Source organism: Lathamus discolor, chromosome 1, assembly GCF_037157495.1.
Source record: "Lathamus discolor isolate bLatDis1 chromosome 1, bLatDis1.hap1, whole genome shotgun sequence".
NCBI lineage: Eukaryota > Metazoa > Chordata > Aves > Psittaciformes > Psittacidae > Lathamus > Lathamus discolor.
Window position 1 is genome coordinate 128,129,194 of NC_088884.1, and position 20,108 is coordinate 128,149,301.

General features: G+C 34.9%; 1 protein-coding gene and 1 long non-coding RNA gene across 2 annotated transcripts in view; one reads left to right on the plus strand and one right to left on the minus strand.

The window, feature by feature from the left end:
* Nucleotides 1-15,722, minus strand: part of VEGFC (vascular endothelial growth factor C) — a 102,570-nt gene extending 86,848 nt beyond the window's left edge. Inside the window, exon 1 of the mRNA XM_065695027.1 lies at nucleotides 15,704-15,722. The gene's annotated coding sequence lies outside the window, so the exon portion shown is untranslated. The remainder of the gene's footprint in view (nucleotides 1-15,703) is intronic.
* Nucleotides 15,723-16,024: 302 nt separating this feature from the next.
* Nucleotides 16,025-18,732, plus strand: LOC136007362 (uncharacterized). Its single transcript, XR_010609661.1, has 3 exons — nucleotides 16,025-16,096; nucleotides 16,180-16,269; nucleotides 18,309-18,732. It is a non-coding gene; the product is annotated as an uncharacterized LOC136007362 (long non-coding RNA).
* Nucleotides 18,733-20,108: the final 1,376 nt, after the last annotated feature.

The following is a 20,108-nucleotide window of genomic DNA, read 5'->3' on the forward strand; positions in this document are numbered from 1 at the left end:
AATTTTCAGCTTGTTATCTTCCCATACTTGTAATCATCCTGTACGGGTAGAAAGAAACAAACCTTTATTAGATCTGCTGCGGTCTATAAGATCTTTTTCCTTTTCTTAAATAAAAGATTGACAAGAGTGGAGTTTAACTAATATCTGGTGCTTTGTACATTAAAGGCATCCTGCTGTTCATTCATATGCATGCTAGCAGAATAGTTAAAATTAACAAAACGTGTAGCCATGTTACTTAAGATGGGCTACCTATAGAAAAAAAAAATGTAGCTACAAAGAGTCTACAAATATGGGATTAATAAGGTATTTTCCCCTTTAGGCATCTGATATTTAACTCTGAAAGCACTGTTTTGTTCTTCTCTAAAGATTTGCTTTATCCATTCCCATGATTTTTCCCATTTCTCTTCTGCAACATTTTATTTTCAATTCAAAGACCAACATGTTAAAGTAAGAATCTATGTTGTACTTAATTAGCAGAAAAATTTACCATGTTTTTAATCTATGAATTTGACTCAAGTAACAGTGTTATAAAAGTTCCACTTCAGACACAATTTAGAGCCTTGTGTTCATTACTTACTTAGGGAAAACAAACAAACAAATGAGAAAAAACACCAAACCTGGTATTCCAATGCTAGCGAAATCCAAAGTTTACTAAAAATCAATAACAAAATTTTTCACCTTCTGTAGTGAGAAAGTTTCAGCCCTAGTTTTTTGTATTTTAGGCAGAACAGTGCATGGTGAAGAAATCTATACTTTGTTTTCCAAATGCGTTGATCTTGGCAAAATTGATAGCAACATAGCTCCAGCATTTTGTGTTGCAAAACCAATCTCTAATTCTCCATTAAGTTCAGTTGTGTATTGAAAGTAAGGGGAAGTGGTCCTTTTCAACTTGGCATACTCAGTAACGTATCTTTCTATTTCTTCATTACATAAGAATGAAAATGTAATTTAAAGACAAGATGAGGCTTACAGTGATTTGATTCTGTCATTACAAAAATACTTGCTTTTCCAATTAAAAATTAGTACTTATTTTGAATAGAAGAAAGCAAGCCCAGAATCGAAGCATGTAATACTGTTTTAACAAACAGAAATACTCCTTTTTCAACTGTGGTAGCTTACAGGTGTGCACATTCAGAAAGAGAAGACAAGGCTTAAGTGGGGTTTTAGGTCTTATCTTGCAACACTGAAGATGAATAGTGATAACAAATACTATATAATAGGGAAAATTGGCTATAAACCCAGACTTTTTCTCTCCAGATACCCGGCACTTAATAGGCTAAGATTTTATTTTTTTCTCCCCTGTTAAAATAAATGTAATAATTCCTATTTGAGCCCAATACAATTACAAATTTGTAAAGTTGATTTAGCAGGGTTTTTAAGCCATAAAAGTTCATCTGAAGCAGGGAATTCATAGCAGCCTCTGTAAAAGCTCAAACAATACAGCTAGAGATGACTACCAGGAAACCTACAGCAAGCCACTACAGAGGATGATCCAAAAACCAAACCTACATATCACCAAGTTTCTTTTCTGTGGTATCGCATAAAATGTTATCTTTATCTGAAACATCAGTTCTTATATAATTGAGTTTAATCTTTCACGCATTTCTATCGGTAAGTTCTGTTACATGACAAAGCATGTAGTTAAGTACAAGCTGGGAAAGATGAGAGACTAATTTTCAGGGGTAACGAACAGCGCACCACCTTAGTCTGCAATCTTAAGGTCCAAAAGTTTGTAAGGTTGTATTTTTAGTTGTAAGACTGCATATTAAGTCATTTTAGTGCTTCTACCAGACAGAGAAAAACTGTGAAGTGTGTAATTTCGCATTGCCAAGAAAATGTAATCCTATCTGAGAATTGTTTTGTGTTGATTCTGAAACTGAATTCTCCAGAATTAATTTGGATTTGGGACAAAATCTTTCTGGCCATGAAAACAGGGAAAATGCAAGGAAGAAACAAACAAACAAAAGTATTAGGCAGAATAAAGTAAAAGAACTAGTAAACTAGTAAAAAATAAATGTTATATAATCAACTCATCTTGCTTTTTGCCACAGTATTTTAACGTAACTTACTAAGGAATGAGAACTAAGCAAGCAAGAGAGGAGAGGAGAACAACAGTAATTAACTCAGACAACATGTATCAAATTAGATGACATGTAGCAGACACTACTGGAATTTTCTTTCTATTTTCTTTTAATAAAAAGTGAATATGAAATACATTGTTGTGCAAACTAGGTAACTATGAAAACTACCTAAAATGTCAATGAAGGAAAACATTAAGGACCTCAAAGAACCCAAGCACATATTTTTAAAAGATGCAAAAGCGTGTTTGATGCAATGTGTTAGTAATTTAAAAAGTTGCTGATCAAATCGCTATATAATTGCCTTCATAGATAATATAGCCTGAATAGGCTAGGTAACAAATGCTTAAGTATTCTTGTTTCATTCATACCACCAAACAGTCACTGACTGCCATCCCAGCCTAACATCCAGAATACACAACAGGCTGCATCACTCACAAAGAGAGACTTTCTTTTGCAATAATAACCTGTTCGACCCAGAAGTGATTGAGAAGTAATAAACACCAAACCCATGCAACCTTTTTCAGACAGCTTTATCCTCAAAGTACTCTTTCTTTTTCAGAGGTAAGACATTCATTTCCAGAGGTAAATTCTGACATAATGTACAAATTTCCTACTTTCTGTTTTCCTATTAGGTTCCCTCAAGTATTTCAGAAATAGATGCGTCTTGTATGTTGAGTAAAAATACTGGGGAGAATGTGTCTAGTCTGCTGTCTTGACCCTGACAGCGATCAACAGCAAGTGCTTGAGGAAGATGAAGACAAGCCCATAGCTGTATTTCCCCAGAATATTTTCTAGACCTCAGCAAGATGCAGCTCAAAAGCTTCTTGAGCAGAAATGTTATCTTTTTTAATATAACAGTTCTTTAAATAATTTTTCTTTCCAGGAATCTGAACTGTCACCCTATGACATCATGTAAATGCTCACTATCCATAACACCATGTGGCAGCTTAGTAATATGTTGTGTGAAGAACCATCTTCCTTGGTTTGCTCTGAATATCACTGGTTTTATTTGATGCCTCTCATTTTTATGGTGGAACTGAAATAAATCCCTATCCACATTCTCCTCTACACTTTTGATTTTGTAAACCTCCTTTTGTACACCCTTTAGTTTTCTTTGTTTCCACCACACACTTCCAAGGGTTCCTAGCTAGTATGCTTCTTTTTATGCAGAAGACAGTCTTCTACATTCGGGTATCTTTGCCACCCTCCTCTAACCCCATTTTTATCTGCAACTGAAATGAAGAAAAAAGGATTACATACAGTTCTTGTGTGTTTGTTGTGGGTTTAAATCATCTTAGAGGTTTGTTTTTTTTTCAATTCGTAATCATTCATAACACTGATTTCTTTCTTTATTACTAATCATTAAGGAATATTCCTTATATGGTTACAAAATTTGCTTCCAAAATCTAAATAAACAAAACAAAATTCTTTCACATTGCATACAGCTTTTTATGCTAAGCCTATGGCTCAATGTAAATTACAGATGCTATACTTGACTTTAGAATTTAAAAGTAAAGATTCAGTGGTGTTTTAAGAAAAGTGCCCTCACTAAGAGGTAATTTTAGTGTTTTCAGGATGGCATTCTAATCCTGCAAAGACTCATTCTCCTCAAGTCCTATCTAACTCGTACAGACCATTCAGAAACTTGTTATGAACGCAAGCTTCTTAATAAAGACACACTAATATCTGAGGTCTCCGCTCTGGATAAGAAAAGATCCAAAACTGCACTGAAACACCTGAAGGGGCTATCAGTACCATTTCTGCTAGAATATGATCCAATGCTATTTTTCCTGTCTTTTTTTCCTGTTACCCCACTGGACTGAAACCATTTTGCTGTGTAATGGACAATAGTATTATATTAAATTCAAATTTTATATTATTTATATATAAATGTACAGTATTATATTCAACCCCTGTAAGAACCAAGGCAAGAAAAATACACTTGAAGCAGCAACTTCACCTTCTGTAAGGGCTGAAGGTGATGTACTTACTAGTCAGCCTGTCAGAGGCAGTTTTTCCTGATGAGCAACTGACAGTGACATCTGTCACAGTCATTTAACTGACGATCATTTCTGGAAAATTACATTCATGTACATGCAAGATAAAATATTCCGTTGGGTTTGTGGTTAACATGTCATTTGCTGCTGCCAGCTCTCATAAGATTTATGGTTTTCAGTTTACAGTCTCTATTATACCATAAAACCTTAACTGAAAATCTTAACTGACCAAGGAAGATGCAGTCTTGTTGCAAGCCTAATGTTGCCTTTATTTTAGGCATTTGCCTCAGAAAGTTTAAAACAAATGAAAAACTAATGGAAGTTAAAAAATTAGAATGCTTTAGCTAGCAGAAATGTAAAACAACCAACTAAAGCAAGTATGAATGAAAATAGATCATCTACTTGTAACTAGTGAGCGTGACACTCACTAAAACAAATCATCGCTGCAAGTCTTCTAGTTAAATTTATATGCTCTTTTTGAGGACAGTTCTAGGTTACAAATTTCAAGGTAACATATTCTTGCATACTGTGTTATGCTGGTCTGATCAGATTTAAATTTGGGAAAATACAACTTTCTTTTTATTCCTTCTCCCCTCCCACTCCTAACAAAGCTTACTAGAAAAACAGAGTATTTACTCAATAGTACTATTTGCCTTTTTCTTTTTTCCTCTTAATCAGACGACCTTGCTGTCATAGCTGACAAAGTACAAAACGTGTAGCAAGGATCTGAAAGGCATATTTCCTCTTTCTGAAGGTATAGTTATGAACATGCAATATTTACTAGTACTTTGTGGCATCAAAATACTCAACAAGAGAGGCTATAAAACAGAAAATATTTGTTACTGCTTAAGCCCGCACCACTCAAACTTGTAAGTAATATGTACTTAGGAATTTCAGTATACATTTAATTGCATTAATCTTAAAAATTCTGTTCATTTCAGATAAGAGCTCTATCTATATTAATTACCAAGCTGCCAGTTGCGACTTCCTGTGCTTGCCACCTTCCTGCTTCTTTTTCAGCTGCCTAGTACGGAATATATAATGGACATGCAGTTTAAATGACATAAATGGGTCTGTATGCACTGATGAACTAGTACGTTAATTTGTTCAAGTGAGTAGTAAACAACAAGCAGGTGATAAGCCTCATTTCTGCAACTTTACTTCTCGGTTATTATTTGAAGTACCTCTGAGCCCTACCTAACAAGAGGAGTTCTGAAGTAAATATTAAAACTGTGAACTTTCTAGAAGTGGAACATAATAAAAAACAACAGTCAAAAGCTTGTACTGCCTTTTTGGAATCCTAAAATTCACATTTACAGTCCTCTTTCTGCAAATGCAGAAAAAAACCCCAAACATTAATGTTTCTTCTAGCTGAACATCTCATGGTATTTTCCAGATTCTAATGGGAAAAAAAGTGTGAAGTGAAAGACTCCACTGTACTGAGGAGAGTGATAATTTGTCATTTGAATGAAGACAGGACAGAAAAGCTAAAAGAATCCACACTGTCAATGCAAGAAGTGCTAAATGAAGTATAAGAGCATAATGAGGAAAAACACAATTGATGAAGCACAGACTTCTCACCCCCTCTGGTATTTCTGTTTTCTAATTCTAAGAGTCTCTGGGATAACAGAGAGAGAACTGAAAATAGGAAAAAACATTTTCAAATCACTATCATGAGATGATTTATTATATATAAATCATTAGCAATTATTTTTAAAAGTGATGGTAATATCATTAAGGAGCAGGCAGTTAGCAAAAAAAAAAAAAAAGTTAGCTCGCAGTTAATGAAGTTCAGTGTACTAGAAGCCTCCAAAAGAAAAAGATGTTGTAAGGGTCTGTTGCACACAGTCTAACCCAAAGATTAGAGTGATTTATTGCTTAAGCATCTATGATATATAGGGTAAGGGAATTATCAGGACATTCAATTTAGGTTATATATGATAAAAACCTGTAGAGTAAATCATTAGGATTTCTACAAACCCTAGATAATTTCCAAATACAAACAGAATCAGGTCCAACATACAATCTTTTCAGGAGGCTGCAGATTAAACATTGAGTCAGAAACTGGTTACCTAGGGACCTGCAAATATGGCCTGTTTATATTATGGATGAACAGAGGACATTTCCAAGCAACACCCACTCACTCATTCTCATATATCACCTACACAGTACATCAAAAGGACCAAATGTTCAGTGATCTTGGTATAATGAGCCAAAGTTAGTGGCAGGCTAGTAGTACTGCTCCCAAGAGACACAAGTGTTTATTTGCTATGTGGGCCTGCGAACTCGGGTCATATTCCTAGTCTTAAAATGACAAATAGCATTACAACTATGGGTATCTTTCAAAGTGAAAAGAAGCCCACATGGTCAACAGACTACTTGACTTTCTTTAAAACTAAATGGTAATTTAAAGTCATCACTGACCTGTAAGTCCCCATCCCTTCAAGGAAAATTAATAGTGGGATCTAATCTATGAAGGAGTAAGAGCTATGTATAAAAGAGATAAAACATTTCCAGCTATAGCAATTAAAGTTAGGCTGTGACAATCAGTAAATGCAAGCATGCCACGTCTGCCTCAGAATTACAATTAACTGGGTTATCTTAAGTAACCTACATTTCATCTTACATTTTCCATGTAAGAGTACACTAATGTCTACAGTTAAAGTGTGCCAAGCTATGCAAAGAAGATGTGGTTAGAAAAGCACATTATGTTGCAGTTTATCAGTGGCTTTCTGTATCAACAGCAACATATGGATATAACTAAAACAAATAAAAAAGTAAAATGAATAATTTACCAACTGTTATATAGAAATGTATCCTAGTTTTTCCTTCTATCTAGGTTTCTTAGCTGTCATCCTACCTTTAGTCTTTAGTTAGCATATAACAAAAGCTTAAATGGGACAGAGACCTTTTAAAACACCATAAAAACATGTATTCAACATCACTGTTTGCAGCTGTTTAACCACATCAAAACCAAGAAGAGATATTTAGTTTAATGAGATTAATGAAAATATTTTTCTGAAGTTTACCTGAGGTAACTGGAGCAAAAGTAGAAACTGGGTTTGTTTAGTCTCAATAAGAGAACGCTCAGAGGGTGTGTGTGTGTGTGTACCTTATTGCTCTCTACAGCTACCTGAATGGAGGATGGAGTGAAGATGTGGCTGGTCTCTTCTCCCAAGTAATGAGTGATAGGATGAGAGGTAACTATCTAACCTGCTCCAAGCAAGGTTTTGACTGGATATTAGGAAAAAATTCTTCACTGAAAGGGTAAACAGGCACTGGAACAGGCTGCACAAAGGAAGTGGTGGAATCACCATCCCTGGAACTGTTCCAAAAATGTGCAGATAAGGCCCTTAGTGACATGGCTTAGGGGTGGACTTAGCAGTCCTGGGGTAACAGCTGGACTTGATGAACTTAAAGGTCTTTTCCAGCCTAGTTGATTCTATGATTAATAAAGAATTTACAACAAGGTACAGTCATGACTTACATGTATTTGCTTTATATTGACTACTGCTAATTCATTTACAGCCACATTCAATAACAATGCTTTTTCTTTCTACCCCAACCCAGCCCTTGAGAAGAAGATATAGAAGCTTTAATAGTCAAAACATGATTTTCTTTAGTCCCTCTTTCTATAAGAAAAGGCTGAAAAAAAAAAAAAAAAAAAGGAAGTGTTTGGAAAGTTTGACAAGGATGTAGCTCAGAGATTAAGTCCACATAAAAACTTAAATCAAAAAATCAAATCATTGGTGTATACGCTAAGTAAGCATGTAACTGGAGCAACGGAGACACTCCGTTTCTGCAGAATACCCATTAAACACCAAGTTTAGATGACTTTTTCTAGAATTGCTACACAATCACTGATGTAAACTCTTATCCTGATTACACTTCACCATGACTTGCCTACTGTATATCCTGATGTTTCAGCTGTACACAGTGAAAGAGACCAACACAGCTGCATATAGGAAGCTTTTTGGTGGGGTAGTGTTAAGGAGAGGTTTTCTGCTCAGAGTCAAAAATAAGTTTGTACCACAATCAACTGACAGATAAAGAGCCTTGTTCTCCCCATTAACCCACCATTTGCTAGCTCCACAACAAAATCTGTTTTTTACTTGTAAGACCCTATTTTGCTACCAGCCTCCGTTCATCAGTAGTGACAAGAACAAAGTACAAATTGGAGACCTAGGGAGATTTGACTGGCCATCTTCAGAATTATTTTGCCTAATACGGATTTAGGCTATATTTTTCTAACAGGACTCTTAGTAGCATAACAGTATTCTACCAAAAAAGAAAAAAAGGAATGTTATGAGAACTAATGGAGCCCCGAGGCAAAGGAGAGATTCAACTCACTGTAAAAATCTTATTTCCAAGAACCTTGAGAAGCCATCATACGTTGGTTAGCACACTTTAGAGTTAAAATGTTGCTTAGATCACACTCAAGGTTGTGAAGGAGACTGCACTGAAATCCGTTTGTGTTCAAATTTTTAGCATATTTTTGGATTAATTTTCCTTATCAACTGATCCAGCAGCTGCAGTGACATATTCCAGATCATTTGTCAAAATCCTGTCTTGCATCTGAGAGATACCTGAAGTTAACTAAACTAAGTTCTTTTCTAAGGTGACATATGCAAGTTATTTATATATTCTTCATTATTGTAAACAGAGATTTTATGGAATGTAGGAAAAAGTAGCAAGGCTAATTACCAAAAGTTGCACAAGTCATTTAAACCGTGAGGGTAAATATTATCTGTAAAATCACAATTTAGGCTACTGCTTACACAGTAACCTAAAGCAACAAATTATTAGGCAAGTGTATCATTCACTCCCGAGAGCTTGATTGTGACAGTGAATGTATTTTTCATTCACACTCTGGGAGGCCAAGCAGTCCCTGCAAGGGACATTTTTGAAGGAATTTTAAAAACAATTACCGTTAGGAGAAGAGTCACATAAAGCTGCAGGGGCACCGCTCAGGCATATTCAAAAGGTTTTGAAGTGGCTAAACTTTATGTACACACAGGGATAAACATTTCTTGCTTCTGGGTCACAGGCGATCAAGACCTTTGACCTTCAAGCTATAGATCTCTTATGCAGGCAAATTACTTACACTGCAATACTTCATAAACAACAGAAGCCCTAAGTGTCCCACCAGGCATTACAAATAGGGTGGGGTTACCATTTGCGACAGATTTGATTTGGATGGAAATGAGCCTACCTGGGAAGTCTGCTTAATCCTTTTAAATAAAGCCTGATCAATGACATGATGATTTAGCTTTAGAATTTGAGATAATGATGCTGCTTTGTTGTTTTAGAGACTTAGCTGGTATAAGTCAGAAGAAACATTCAATTTTATTTTTTTTATTGAGATATTGCACAGCAGATGAAAAGGGAATGACATCAGCTCTCCATCTGTAAGTTGACAGTGATTCTTCTTTTAGCTGAATTCAGTATTTCACACCTTTCCCCTTATATGGCCATAAATATATGCTTAAAATCTGATGTGAAACAGAAGAAAAATGCAAATTAGAATAGCAGCTTCTCTAGGTATGACCAATTTGCATTGCCACCAAGTTCTGTAGCATCTTAGTTCTACATATGCAGTAGCCTAAAATAAGAAAACTTAAAATTTAAGCGGCAACTAGAAGCCTGCCCTTTCATCAGAAGAAAGGAATAGTTGCTCTAATTATTTGACTTTTCTACAGCTAATAACATATTTCAGTAGATGATAAAGTGAGAAATGGGATGGCTCTTGTTGGAATCATTCCCTCTCATCTTTTAAGTTGCATTCTCTCTCATTTATTTCTCATTCAATTTAGCGTCCTTAGGAACCACCCTAAATCATAAATAATAGATCTGTCAATATCCAGGACTTCACATTCAGAGGGATAAATAGAAAGAAGTGTCAGTACAACTGCCTGTGATTCAGTAGCACTTCACTCAGAGTGAGCTAGGGTTTTCTTTAAGAAGAAAAAAATAATCTCCCTTTTCTCCTGCTATTTTAATGTTCAGGATGTGTTTCAGGCTGTTAGAACACTAACAATAAACAAACATTAAAGTATGCTCCAGCCATATTAAGCACAAATACATATGTAGAGCTGTGGTCATTTACTCCAGATGCAAAAGTCACAAGATTTCTCTTTCCCCCTTAGGAAAGTAACCAGTTACCAAATACAGCCTATATTTTGAAGTGTTTTTCTGGAGCTGAAGAAGCTCATAAAACAGTGATGAAAATTTTAGTGGGAGAAAAACAAGGGAGCAGAATTAAAAAATAAAATTAAAAAAAAAAAAAAAAAAAGAATCTGAAAAAGAATCTGGTGAATGGGGAACTCATTTGGGAGTTGGGAGACTTTCCCCCCTGCCAAGGTTTAGGCAACAGTAACCATGTTTCTTCATCAGGTGGGTAATAAAGTTAGACACTTCATATTTTACTCAATTTTACTCAAAGTTTAGCACTGATACTTTGAAAAGACCACTCTAAATATCTTAATATCATAATAGCATTAACAAGATGGTCTTTAATGCATAGGTTTCATAAACAAGTTTTTCCTGTCAATTTAGAATAAAGGGTTTTTTCTCTCTATGTCAGGTGCTTAGAGTTGTTTATTTAAAAACTGGCAATTTGTAAAAGGAGAAAAAAAGGAAGAGCCTATTGAATAGGTACAGGTAATTGAATTCTAGCAGCAGAGTGGCAGACCTTGTTTATATTAGTCTTTCTAAATCTGAATTGTCATTGAAAATCATTAGGTAACTTTTACAGCTCTGTCTAATGTAGCAGTTTTGAGTGCCCGGTACTGTTTGGTTCATATTCTAGTATACAGTTCAGCTATTAAGATGTTCTATAATTTGGTTACTTATCTTCTCTTAAAGGAAATCCACATTGCTGCTTGAATTGTGACTTAATATTCATTCCATATGCCTAAGTAAGAGAGGAAGAACTTGTTCATGCATTTGATGACATTTATAAAGCTCTTTGAAAATAGTACCACATTTATCCTCAGCCTTTTAGGTAAAAAATCTTCCCACCTTATTTCACATAAAACCTTTTCACCTCCAAGATCTTATGGCGATAACCTTTAGGACCTGAACAGTACATACAAACATAGCCGTGTCTGTAGGCATGGAAATTAATAGCTTTTTCATTGGTATCTTTTTTTTTTTTTTTTTTAACTTAAAGATGGAGCACTTTTGAAACAATGTGAGCTACTAATACGAAGTAAGACATGATCACTACCTAGCAGGAGCCTACTAACTCAGCTAGCATACCAGGCTTCAGCAATATTTTGAGCTTTAAAGTTCTTAACTTTTTTGAACACTAATTTAACTTTGTGACATTCAGAGCCATTAGTTCCCACGCTATTAGATTTCTTAGTGTGAAGTGATATCTGCTTTCTGAGTATGTCCTTTCATTTCATGCACGTTACATTAAGGTCAACAGCATTTTGCTAAAAATGAAATTTATACAGATGTAGCAAAATTAGACACTGCAATAAGTATCGTAGTCCTAAAGAGTATTGCTCCTTTAGATAAATGTAGGTTGTAGAAAGAGTTATTTAGTGTATTTTGTAGTTCATTTTTAGAGCCTAAATACTTGTAAGCTCCTATATTATGTCAAGGAAATGTCACTGTAAAAATTGTGTTAATAACATCTCTGAAATAAACTATTCCAACAGAAATACAATACTTATGAGCAAGAAATATCTTGAAGAGTATGAACTTCCCACTCCCCAAAACTGTCTCTCAGTTTTTGGTTTTCCTGACGTATAAGGAAAAATTCTTCACTGTGAGGGTGGTGAGGCACTGGAACAGGTTTCCCAGAGAGGCTGTGGCTGCCCCATCCCTGGAAGTGTTCAAAGCCAGGCTGGATGGGTTTTGAGAAACCTGGTCTAGTGGAAGGTGTCCCTCCCTGTGACTGGTGAGTTTGGAGCTAGATGATCTCCAAGGTCCCTTCCAACCCAAAGCATTCTATGATTAAACACTTTAAGTGATTCCAAGCTCTTTTAAGAGATATGAGTTTTCAAATGCATTTCCTAACCCATTTACTTCAGTTGTCTATTCACTAGCCACATTATATTCTACATCTGTTATCCATGTTGTCCAAATTTATCTTTCTGTGGTTTGCCTCTTTATTAAATACTGAAGGGAGATGTGTGCTTATCTAAAGCATTTGGTCTTCAGTCTCCCTCCCTGGTGAAGGGACTCCCTTTTCCTTGCTGACTGCCTTGCAGTCGCAGACCACAGAATTGGGAAGACAACTGGGTTTAGACAAAGTAAATGATGCTTGCACATTGACATCCTGCTGCAAAGACCATAAAAATTTAGCATAGTGTCAATTTTTATGTACATCTGGATCTGCTAAAGACTTATGGCACACATGATGCTTCTGCACAAGAACAGGATAGCCACCGTGGCCTTCTGACCGCTAGGCAATTTATTACACTACTGAATATGAAACACAAAACCTTACACACTGGCAAATCTTACACTCTTCTTGCAAGTAAGACTTTTGATAGGTCTAAACTCTATACAATTTCACAGTGTTATTATCTTCGTTACTAAGACTTAAACAGACTTTGACATTTTAATACATGACTTAAACACAGGTGTGCTTTACATGATGTACTAGCACATTGTGGTATGTAAGGATGGCACACATGAGTACCAACAGAGTATCAGATAAATAGAACCCGAATCTTAAGTCTTTTGCTTCTAGATGAACATCCTCTGAAGTATTTTTAAATAAATAAAATGAGCACCTATAAGGACAACACACAAGTAACAATTAAAGAGGAACAGTGTATTCCAAAATGAACTGAAACAGAGCTATCTCCTTCACCAAGAAGTCCGATCAATTAAGGAGTATCAATTTTCCTTGCTAGCTCTCAAGTTTCCCACACATTCACCCAGCTATATTGTCTATGTATAACTTTTGCAGAAGTTTCAGTACAAGAGTTACTATCAATTCTTACTAAAGTGTTTGGCTTTTTTAGCATATTGGACTTCCTTAAAGAGATATTTTTTTAAGATTCAGAAACAAGATTCCTTTAACACTAAGTCTACCCCTCCTTAGTGTAAATGCAAATACATTTGGACTGTTTTGGTGTCTTTTTTTGTTTAGTGGTTTGGCCAAGCTTTTGCGTGCACATAATCACCTCAGACTGTTAGGCTGCATAGGTTTAATAATTAATAGCAGAGTGTCTGACAAAATAAGAGATTACATTTTGTTATTTTGTGATCTCTTCCACTGAGCTTTTCCAGAAACCAGGAATAGCTACTTATAAGAAATTTGGCTGCACAAAAGAAAATTAAATAAATAAATAAATAAAAATCACACATCAAAGACAAAAAAGCCAAACAATTAGCTGCTTAACAACCATAGCACTGTTTGTTAATTAGATACTAACCAGCCAGATCCGCAGATGGGTGTGGGGAGAGGTAAATCAAACTGCTACTTTCAGTGTATCCTTTCCCTATGTTTAAACCTTAGTTGCTTGCCATTAAGGAGAAAAAAAGTGAAATTACAAATTATAAACTAGTGCATTTTACACATTTAAAGTTGTATTTTTCATAGTATGGTTTGCATTAATTTGTCCAAATCCACTGAGCAGGGAACAATGCAATAATTACTCAGGCATTCAGGGCCCACATTTCTAATAAGAGTAGAAAACATGGTAACAAACTAAAAATAGTTATCAACAATCTCAAAGAAAAAAAACCCAAACACCTTCCTAATGACTGCTTTTCCACTCTGAGAAGAAAAAAGGGACACTTTTCACAGGAAGATCTTATTTCATTTAATTTTTTCTCTTCACTTACTCCATTAGTTTTCCTCCAGTTACTGACTGTTAACTGAGGCATAGTTTCTTTCATTTGTTCACCCAGCTTCTGCCACTTAAAAAAAACCCAACCCACTAACTAAAACTAATTGGAGTACTTAAATTGCATTAGAAAACATCTGCTACACCTATTCAAAATTCTCTTAAAAGGAAAGTACTATCAAAGTACTACGATTGCCTGCTTTTTTGACCCAATCACTGACTCCCAAAAGTTTAACACGGCTTTTCACAGTTCCAGAAATTGCCCCAGATCTCATCCTATCTGCCTCCTAATTCCAGAAATATACTCACTAATTAAAGAGCTATCACAAAGAAGGGAAAAATTGCTTTGAAAGTCTCTAGATGGCACATGTTTAAAACAGTATTCCAAATTAAAAATCATATTTCTGTAGGAACAACCACTGTTAGTAAATTATGATGTAGTGGTGGACATCAGAAAAATAGGAACTTGCATTCACTGAGGTGATTTCAGTGACAGCTGACTAGCTAAAACATTATTATATGTAGTATATAATATATAATGAAATAAACATATATATGTAATAAACTTAAGAAGAGAAAATACAGGACAAACTAAAATGGTGCATTTGTCTTAACATCAAGAGCTATACTAATTTTGATTGCAAATTGTCAGTGTATAATTTATATGTTCACTCTTGTTTCTGTAATGTAAAACTAGATCAACATTACTTCTTCAGTAACTCATATAATTCTTTTTCGTGTAAGTGTATAATTTCACATAATATTCCTTGTTCATGACCTTAACTTTACTTTTTCATCCATTTCTCTATTTCATGTAGTTCCCCTACTCCCACACCTAAAGGTTCTAAGAAGTAAACAAAGCACTTATGTAAGAAAAACAAATACTTATCAAAGTACCAAACACCACAAAACTTACTCCTACCCTTTACCAATGGGTATAATAAAATCAGGGCCTAAAAGCACATGCATACATGAGGAAGTGCTTCATCAAAATCCTATGGACCAATTCCTTTTAACCTTTTCTAAACTCCTTTCCCCATTAAATACAGCAGTTTTGTTCATTAGAAGAAATATTATCAACATTAATTTATCACATTAACTCATATTACCCTTATAATTAAACCTCAGCTTTTTTAAGTTTAGAAGAATCTAAACCACATTAAGAACATTTTGATATTCATCCAATTACTAGATCAAACACCTTTTGGAAAAGGAAAAAAAAAAAATAAAACAACTGTCCAAAATTCTTTTTTATTCCAAAGTTGAATCCATATTTTCTGGCAAAATTTTAATTGAAAAATTATACAAATATAAACCATTTCTGGCACCAAAATTCTTTCTACAAAGTGTTGACTCACTCTTCACATTAGCTTTCACCACATTATTTTTCTAGAATACCAAAACACTGAAGCCTTAAAAATAAAAATTAATAAATAGATCCATAAGCCCAATTCCTCTGCAACTACTATAAAGAAATAAGAGCTATGATTCCAAAGCACATTTAAAGAGAAACACCTACTAAAATTTACAAGCACCTCTTTACTTCACTCCCACCTATTCCCTACAGTTTGTTATGTAGCTGCACCTTCACAGTAATGCAAAAGGCAGTAAATTTTAGCTAAATACTGACATAAGGCCCTGTTAAACGACACTGTTTTTCAGGAAATATATATCCACCTATGTGACTACTGTGTTAGAGATAAACCAACAACAGCTTTTATGCAAAGTAACCCTTTAATCTAGGCCTAGAAGAATATTATTAAATCCTAACACAGAAGCAGACTGTAAGAAACAAAAAGAATCCACAACATACCCATCAAAGCTTCTGTAGAAGAGATCTCTAGACAAGTAACTAATAAATGGATATCAGAACCAACCAAAATAGTCAAGACTCTAGAAGCATGCTGATCACACTACACAGCAGTACTTCATCAGCACACAAGAATTAAGTGTCAATACCTGAATCTTCTCCCAGCTGCTGAGGATAAACCCTGATTGACTGAGAGAGGAGATCAGATTAAGGACAGCTGGTTCTTAGAGTCCTACTAGAATAGAGTGAAGCTGATGATCTTGCATTGAAATAGGAGGTTGGCTTGTATTGCTTACTAAGGCTACTGTTTCTTTTTATTAATCTAAAGGAGTATAAGGACTTTTTGCACTGTTTGATGATGGGGATTTTCCTAACAGAAATATCTGCGAAAAAATTGTGAGAGAAAAGAGGATTAAGATATTATTCTGTAGCTATTGCTTTGATTCATTTTATCTTTTTAATTTTTTTTTTCATAATAGCAATGCTGTCCAGTTTAATTAATTTACTTCAAGCATATGAAGGATGCTACAGCTCTAATGGACCCACTCTTGACAACTGTGGAAAGAAAAGTAGGTAGAATATTTACATAGGTATGAATAGCCATTTCTACAAGAGCCACCTCACAAATCAGTATGGGGCTCAGAGATGAGCCCTCTTTGTTTACTGAGGCCATGCAGAATCCAGTTTCCACTGAGATTAAATACCTTATATCAATGTTTATGTGGTTTCACTGGGTCTCTTATTTCTCAAATGGTACAAATGGCTTTGCAAGGCAGACAGCAAATGCTTTACAACCTCCTCCTCCCCTGAAACTGAGCAAAGTATTCTTTTTTTATTTTGCTGAGTTCAACTATTTCTGAATTGCCGATTTAGTTTTTAATAGCAGTTTCAAAGCATTGCACTTAATTGCAAAAACAAAAACATCCCACTTCCAATTTCCATAATGCGGTAGAAGTGCTTCTCATGCTGTGTTTACCTCTCAAACGCATTTCAGGATGATGGCAGCTGTAATACCTAGTGGGCCACAAGCACTATTGCACTGGGTTTTGCTTAAAAAGACATTTAAGCACATACATAGCTTTACAAATGTTCTAGTTTATTTGTCTTACTGGGTATGTTTCTGAGCTTACAAATGCACTCACACCTAGGAACTTTGTTGGACTGGAGCCTGGCTGTTGCTAAATATGGCTGTCCTACAGTAACACTAATATTTCCAGCTCAAAACTATATGCTTGCATATCTTGACTGTCAGCTTTTCATTGTTAAATAAAAATAATGTACTTTGCAGTGCTTCTTTCCTATATTATCCTCAGGTTCAGAGACTTGTCATATTATCAAAAAATACCTATAGAAGCTTTTTGTAAATTATTAGTACATTTCAAAGACATTAAAAATTCACTTTGTCATCTAGTTAAATCACTTACGAGAGGGCTACAGAACTGTTTCATCACTCTTGCAATAAAGCCCAGGATGTTTTATTTAAAGAAAGAAAGAGAATGGAGAAATTCTATTTGCCAATGGTCACCAATACTAATTTTTAATGAGTTTCCTTTAGCAACACTTGTATCTGCAGGTATGTAGACATGATAAGTGCATATATAAAGAGACTGTGAATCTCCTTCACTCTTGACAGAGAAGTGTATGTTTATTTATTATATTTATTTATTGTGTATGTGTGTGTATATATATATATATAATTACACGCATCAACCAACCATCCAAAATAAATGAGACTGACACCTATAGATAAGTTTTGCTTTACCTTCACCTTTTGTATATGACTCATGGATGGCAATGTTTTTAATTATAAAGCCAGATTTCCCAAAGAGTGGTTAAGTCAAAAAAAAAAAAAAGAGAGAGAGATGCATAAAACAACTGTAATAATCTATTTAAAGATGCGTGCAGCCTGAGCAAGCTGATCAAGATTTATACTGAAAAACAGCAATTCTAGGTGCCCCATCATTTTTCAGAAGTTCACTTATTATCTGTTTAGTGTTACAATGGGGTAGGAAATTACACTGTCTAATGACCTTAACTGTCTTAATTTGGAAAGTAAGCTTAAAGTTTTCAGCCAGGCAGACACGAATATGCTGTACAACATTTAAAAAACCCAGGAGCTCAATCTTATGACTTCAAGGCAGAGTTAAAGTTTCACAATAATGTCATTGTTATTGTGAAACACCACCAAAAAGAGAAAAAAAGACTTTGAGGTTCTTATAGGAAATACTTGGGCTAACTCTGTAGGAATTGATGTGGTGCAAATTAGAGATGTGAGGCCAAGTAATGAAGGGAGCAGAGTCACTGTCTTTGCCCCAGTCGTTACGTCCCCTGTTAATTAGCTGCTCAGTTTTGAGTAGCACAAAAGTTTCTGCACAGCTTTCCTTCCTGCAAAGTTAACACAGATTTAAGACACAGGACAATTAAAAGCTTGGTCAATACTTTATACATCTTATTTTACATAAGTGACATCCGCAGAACTTTTATGGAATATATATTTTGGGGTTTCTTATTTTGATTTTTCCACCTGTTCTTTTTTTTTTTTTTTCTTGAAACTGTGGTCCTTTTTAAGCACTGTTTTTTCTGATGGTTATTTTTCACTTTTCATTAGAAGAAAATAAAAATTATTCAGAGTACACCACCTTTCTTCTTCCATGGAAAGAACTTCAGCCTTGTGCAGCCAACAAGAAAACTGGGAACTTATTGAAGAATCAAGACAAAAATCAGCTGACTTAAACTCATCAGTAACATATAAATATTTTGAGGTTATCTTTCTCAGGGTAGTTACCTTGTGCTGTTATGTGTCTGTTAGTAATGAATATATCATACTGGTATTTTTCTTTTAACCTTTACGTATCCAATATATAAACATTGATATTTTCCCTTATCTGTTTCCTTATCTGTGCAGAGTAATTGCAGATTATTCTGCAATTAATTATAAAATTCTAATAAGAAATATTCCTTGTTTGCCTTTATCTGTTAAAGAGAGTCAGGCGGTGATAATGAAGACATATTTAATAATATTTCTGTAAGATATGTCCAAATGATATTAAAGTGAAAAGCACTCAAAATTGTCTTTCCTGTGTAATCCTGTATTTTCATATATTACTATGTTAAAACTACAATGCGACCTCTTTTGTTTTTATTTCTTATAGGAAAGTCATACCAGGGAATTAAGACCAGTCTACAAAGGGCATTTAGGCATATTTATGTTAGCACCAATAAAAAAAATCTGTCATTGCTTTTTACTTAATCGGACTCTTACTTGATTGGACTTCTATCTTTAGCATGCCTGGCAAGCATCAGTGGTCTCCTCAGTACCAATCTTTAGTTAAGATCACTAAGTGTGTACTTTTTCAGCCCCTAAGAAATCTTGGTTTATAATTTTTCATGTATATTTCAACATATTCTTGAGATCTTTTGACAAATAACATAATACAAATTGTACCTCTTTCACTTGAGAAAGGACCTCAGTGGCACCTCTTATTTTTAGTGTTTCATTCTGAAAGTAGTGATTTTGTATTATTATATACCTCTTAGGACTATAGAAATAACTTAAGGTTCCAAAAGGGAGAATATGCTGACAGTCACTTGTACCAATAATCTCCTTACTTTCTCTGTGATTTTAGTTCTTACAAAGGAGCTGAAAACCACTTTTTATTTGGAAAAGTTTTTTAGTAAATAAATTGCTGCGTGTCTACGTTTAGATATCACTGCATTTTCCTTAGTTGAATGAGAGTTAGAATAAAAACCTCAGGAACTTCTGTCTGTTTCAGTTTGCAAATGATCCTGATGCAGGTTAAAAACAACCACAAAAATGCCCCAAACAAAAAGCAAATAGATGAACCCTAAACTCGTGTAAATATTTGCCAGTTTCTTTGGGAAATGTGAATTTTACCTAAATTTCAGTTAGATGAAGAGATCTGATATTTGATCTGTAGGAAAGATAAAATCATAGAATCCTAGAATAGTTAGGGCTGGAAAGGACCTTAACACCATCTAGGTCCAACCCCCCTGACATGGGTAGGGACACATCACACTAAACCATGTTACCCAAGGCTCTGTCCAGCCTGGCCTTGAAGGTCTCAAATACCTTGTTATAAAATCTCTGAACTGTACCTACAACTACTGCTTTGGGCACCTAAGAAATCAATTTCTCTATGGAAGTTTACTGTTCAAATACATTTTATTTCTTGTTTGCTGGGGCAGGCATACTAGCAATATCATAGACCTTACAGGGATTTACCTTCTGTACTGGCATAACTAGGAAAAGAGACATCTCAGCTGTACAGGACAGATATTCATCTCCTCCCCTTTTCTCAGCATAAACCCAGGTATCATAGCTGTTTCCAAAGCTGTTCAGAGTCTCCCTTGTTAAATGTTACCATCTTATGCAAACATAAAAAATCTA